Genomic DNA, 6,076 nt, shown 5'->3' with positions numbered 1-6,076 from the left:
CAGTGCGATTGGCACAGGACAGAGCAGAGTTTAGGGCTGTTGTACATAGGGTCGCTATGAGTCACAAGCGACTCGATGGCACATAACAACAATAAATGACATGGATTAACATTCCCTTGCTCCGTTAGCACAACAGTCTCCTGGTCCAGGCATAGTTTTCGCCTGAGCCACAATTAAGTGTTCTGGGATTCCCATTCTTCTCAAAGTTAGCCATAGCTTGTTATGATCCACTCAGGCAAATGCCTTTGCGTAGTCAATAAAGCACAAATAAACTTTTTTTTTATCCTTTACTTTCAGCCAGGATTCACCTGACATCAACAAGGATATCCCTAGTGCCACAACCTTTTCTAAATCCTGCTTGAACTTCTGGCAGTTCCCTGTCTATGAACTGTTTCAGCTATTCCAGCAGTATTTTGCTTGCATGTGTTATCAATGATTGTTTGATAAGTTTCCATACTTTGTTGAATCACCTTTCCTGGGAATTGGAACAAATATGGATCTTTCCCAATCTATTGGCCAGAGAGCTGTCCTTCAAATTTCAAATTTCCTGGCTTAGACTAGTGAGGACATCCAGGGTTGCATATGTTAATTGAAACAAGTCAATTGGTATGATTCCTGGGGCCTTTTTTTTTTATCATTGCCGTCAATGCAGCTTCCACTTCCTCCTCCATTACCATTGGATCCTGTTCATATGGTACTTAGTGACATTTTTCTGTCAGTCAGTTCTTTTTGGTACAGTAATTCTGTATATTTCCCACATCTTCCTTTCATGATTTCTCTTTCAATATTGAGATCTGAGGCTTAAATTTGGTTTTCAGCTCTCTCAGCTTGAGAAATACAGAGTGAGTTCTTTCCTTTTTTTAAAAAAATTTTAAAATTAATTTTAATGAAATTTACAGAGACTTAGGGTTTCCATTCATTCACTGTTGCACTTTCCCCCCTAACCACCCTCTCCCCCCAATTCACTCTTCTCCTTGAAAAGAAAGAAAAACTCTTTCATTGTTATGCAATCCCTCCCCCACTCACGTCCACTCCACTATGTAGCCTTCACTCTGGACTTCTGTAATAACAAGAATGCCTATTCATATATGCCTTTTAAACAGTTCTTTCTCTCCCTCATCTGTTTCAATGCAATATACATCATTCCTCCTCTCCTTTTCTGTCTTCCCTCAACTCTGATGTCAATCCCGTTTTACAGCAGTGCTCCCATGCAATATTTGTCCTTTTGTGACTGAGATATTTCACTCAGCATAATGTCCTCCAGGGTCATCCATTTTGCATAATATTTCATGAGTTCCTTGTTTTTCAATGCTGCATTGTATTCCATTGTGTGAATATACCAGAGCTTCTCTATCCATTCATTTGTTGATGGGAATTCTTTGCTTTTTATTCTCCAATTTTAGCTCTCTGCACATTGCATTATTATACTTAGCTTTGTCTTCTCCAGCTGCTGTTTGAAATCTTCGATTCAGCTCTTTTACTTTGGCATTTTCCCCTTTGTTTTGACTTCTCAGCTTTTCTGTGCAATCTTTAGAGTCTCTTCTAACATCCATTTTTGGTTTTTTTCTTTCTCCTCTGTCTTTGTAATGAACTTTTGCTTTCTTCTTGCATGATATTCTTTATATCATCCCATAACTCATCTGGTCTTCGATCATAGGTGTTCAATGCTTCAAACCTATTTTTAAGATGATCTTGAAATTCAGATGGAACGAATTCAAGATCATATCTTGGTTCTTGTGGGCTTATTTTAATTTTCTTCAGCTTCAGTCTGAGCTTACACATGAGTAATCGATAGTCTGACCCACAGTCCACTCCTGGCCTAGTTTTGACCACTGATATTGAGCTTCTCCAATGATTCCTTCCACATATGCAGTCAATCTGATTCCTATCAGGTGAGGTCCATGTCACCGTTTGTGTCTTTTTAAAAAAGTATTTGCAGTGAATAAATCATTGAAAATACAAAATTTGATCATTCTATTTCCAGCTTCATTTCTACCACCAAGCCTGTTGGAACAGTTGGAGGGACAGTGCAGGAAAGGAAGACCCTGGATGAGATGAATTGATACAGTTACTAGGGCAATAAGGGTAGGTGTATCAGAATCAATGAGACTGGCTCAGGACAGGGCAGGTTCTGAGCTATTGCATGTAGGGTCGCTTTGAGTTGCAGGCGACTTGATAGCACATAACAACAATAACAATATTCCTTCTTCATTGTTTCTCACTTTTGTATTCCAGTCACCAGTTATCATTACCATATCTTGACTGCATGTTTGGTCAGTTTCAGACTGCAAAATTTGGTAAAAATTTTCAATTTCTTCTTCGGCTCTAGATGTAGTAGCATGTATTTAAATAATAGTCATATTAATGGGTCTTCCTTGTATGTGTAAAGATAATATTTTGTCACTCACAACATTGTACTTCAAGATAGAACCTGAAATAAACTTTTTTACTGTGTATGCAACACCATTTTTCTCTTTTTCATTCCCAGCATAGTATACCATATGATTATCTGATTCAAAGTGGCCAAAGCTGGTCCATCCCATCTCACTAATGCCTAGCATGTAGATGTTCATGCATTCCATTTCATTTTTATAATTTCTAGTTTTCCAACACTCAAGCTACATACATTTCATATTCCAATTACTAAACATTGCTTTCCATTACTTTCCCTCATTTCAACTGACTTCCAATCTGGGCACTACCACTGCTAATATAATTATCCATGTTCCTATGAACATAGGATTTCCATAGGCCTGTTATTTAAGAAATGAATGGCCAATCCTGCTTCCTAGTCTGTCTTAATCTGGGAGTACATTAGGGTTGTATTCTCTCTACATACCTATTCGATCTGTATGCTAGCAAATTATTTGAGAAGCCGGACTTTATGAAGTGGAATGTGTTATTTTAGGAGGGGAGACTCATCAATAACCTGTGTTATGCAGATAGCACAACCCTGTATGTTGAAAGAGAGGAGGACTTGAATCACTTGTTGCAGAAGATGAAAGAATACAGAATTCAGTATGGACTGCATTTTAATGTCAAGAAAACAAAGATTCTTACCACTGGACTTATAGGCAATTTCATGATTGAAACCATAAACAACTCCATCTTACCTGAATCTACAATTAACATCCTTAATACCAACATTGCACTAGGAAAGTCTGCAGTTAGGAACCTCTCCACATTATTGAGGAGTAATGATGTCAGTTTGAAGACTAAAGTGCATCTGATGGGGCCATGGTCTTCCCGTGCTATGCACCCGAGAGCCTGACAATAAATAAGGATAACAGAAGAAGAATGATGCCTTTCAGCTGTGGTTTTGGAGAAGAGCACTGCTCATCTCATGGTCTACCAAAAGAATAAACAAATATGTCTTGGAGAGAGTGCAGACAGAGTGATCTTTTGAGGCAAAGGTGGCGAGGCTTCACCTCACATACTTTGGGCATGTTGATAAGAAGAGCTATTCCCTGGAGAGAGATATGATGCTTAGAAAGGTAGAGAGGGTCAGTGAAGGAAAGGAAGACCCTCGACCAGGCAGATTGACATAGTGATTGCCACAATAGGTTCTAGTGTGTTAGGAAGTGTGAAGATGGTACAGGATAAAACAGAGATCATGTTGTCCACAGGGCCACGATGGGTCATACTCGACTCAATAGCACCTAACAACAACATACCGATGGACATATTGTGGTGCTGGTGTTGTTATGTGTCATCAAGTTGACTGAAACTCATAGCGACCCTATGAACAGATATGAACCTTACCTTATCTTGTGCCATCCTCACCCTCACTAATCTACTTGGGTCTATTGTCAGTGACCACGTCAATCCATCTTCTTGGGGGTCTTCCTCTCCTACTTCCACCCTCCACTTTTCTAACGTGATGTTCTTTTCCAAGGATTGGCCCTTCCTAACAACATGCCCAAACTATGAGAGATGAAGCTTTATCATCCATGCTTCCAAGGAGCATCTAGGAAGCTGCATTGCAATCCTGAAGGCATTAGGTTTGAATCCACCAGCTGTTCTACAGAAGAAGGATGGGTAGTCTTGTCCTGTGGAATGAACTGCCTCTGAAAATCTGCTGGAGGGTCATCTATGGGTCTGTTTTGATTCTGCAATACTCAACAACACAACAACAAACAACACTATATACACAGACCTAACAAGCAGTTATCTGAACAGAGTAAGGAAACACAGCATGGTTTAAAATCAGAAAAGGTGTGCCTCAGGGTTGTACACTGAGCAGGTAATCTGTGATGTTGCACTATAACAGGAATAGTGTGGCATCAGGATTGAAGCAAGATTTATCGATAAACTGCATTGTGAAGATGACAAAACGTTGCTTGTTAGAAAGTGAAGAGACTTGAAACACTTGCGGGCAGAAGACAAAGACTATAGCCTTCAATATGGGTCACACCTCAATATTAAGAAAACAAAAATCTGGTGCGTCGCTTGCCGCCGCCGAGGCTCCGGGCGTGTGGAGAGGATGTCCCGGTAACTCCTGCAGGAGCCCGGCGCCCCGGGGAGGATGATGCTCCTGAGGGGAGGTCCCAGGCTGTGGCGCCTGCCGCTGCTGCCAGCTCCCGGGACTAGGGGCCGCGCATACCCGCTGAGGCGCTCCCCCCAGATTTTTTGTGGGAAGCTATGTGAAAATCTGAAATCCTCTCTCTCATCCCTTTACAGTACAGTGGTGCCATCTGATGAAACGAAAGTTAATTATAGATACGGCCTTCCTTTAATAACGCTCCCTTTGCCATCCAGAAATGAGCGATGCCAATTTGTAGTCAAACCAATGTTATCAACAGTTGGTTCATTCCTTCAGGACATACAAAATGAAGATAAAGGGATCAAAACTGCAGCCATCTTTGCAGCAGATGGCAGCAAGATTTCAGCTTCAACTTTAATGGGAATTCTACTAATGAATGCTTTTAAACTTGTCATCAATAAAATAATGAACAGATGTGCACTGCCCCAAGCAAGAAAGTCTGAGTAGTGAGCATGCTACTGAGATGGAAACCATGATGTCTTTGGTTCACAGACTGTTTACAGCCATACATTTTGATGAATATCAGAAAAAAAAGAGAGAGAACTATTTACTGGAGAAAACTGACCACCTGAAGAAAGAGCTGCAGCCCTTTGAACAGCTGAAAACTAGAATTGAAGGTCGCTCTGAAGACAGAATCAACAGACTCCTATGGACTGGCTTTGCGCTGCTGTCCGTGCAGGGCGGGGCACTGGCTTGGTTCACATGGTGGGTGTACTCCTGGGACATCATTGAACCAGTTACTTACTTCATCACAGTTGCAAATTCCATGGCCTTTTTTGCATACTTTCTAGTCACTCGACAGGATTATACTTACAAAGCTATTAGTAGTAGGCAGTTTCTTAACTTCTTCTATAAGAAATCAAAGCAAGAACGTTTTGATGTGGAGCAATACAACAAGTTAAAAGATGACCTTGATAAGGCTCAAGAAGCCCTGAGACGTGTACGCCATCTTCTCTAAAACCGATTGCCATTGGAGGAAATCAATGACAAGAATGAATCTTGTATTTTTAAAAGTCATTGAATTTTTCCATTTTGTCTTGATTTTACAACTTGAAAACTGGAAGTTTTGGAGTCCAATAGTTCATTACTATTTGATGGTTTAAATCTTTTTTAGTTAATAAAACAATTCTTGCAAGACAGAAAAAAAAAGAAAACAAAAATCCTCACCATCAGATCAATTGGCAACATCATGATAGATGAATAAAAGATTGAAATTGTCAATGATTTTATCTTCCTTGAATCCACAGCCAAGTCCATGGTAACAGCAGTCAAGAAATCAAAAAACATGTAACATTAAGGAAATCTTCTCTTAGAGACCTTTTCAAAATTCTAAAGAGCAAGGATACCAGTTTAAATATTAAGATGTACCTCTTCCAAGCCATGGCATTTTCAGTTGCTTCCTGCACATCTGAGAGTTGGATAATAAGTGAGGATGACTAGAGAAGAATTGATTCCTTTGAATTGTGTTGTTGCCAGAGAGTATTGAATATGCCAAAAGAATAAACCAATCTGTATTGAAAGTAGTACAACCAG

At 40.0% G+C, this 6,076-nt stretch overlaps 1 pseudogene; it reads left to right on the top strand.

Annotated features, from left to right (window-relative positions):
- The first annotated feature begins 4,528 nt into the window (after positions 1–4,528).
- Positions 4,529–5,564, top strand: LOC102873728 (annotated as a pseudogene).
- Positions 5,565–6,076: the final 512 nt, after the last annotated feature.

Source organism: Elephantulus edwardii, unplaced genomic scaffold, assembly GCF_000299155.1.
Source record: "Elephantulus edwardii isolate Elephantulus edwardi_28Jun2011 unplaced genomic scaffold, EleEdw1.0 scaffold00221, whole genome shotgun sequence".
Lineage (NCBI taxonomy): Eukaryota > Metazoa > Chordata > Mammalia > Macroscelidea > Macroscelididae > Elephantulus > Elephantulus edwardii.
This window is presented reverse-complemented; position numbering and strand designations above follow the sequence as displayed.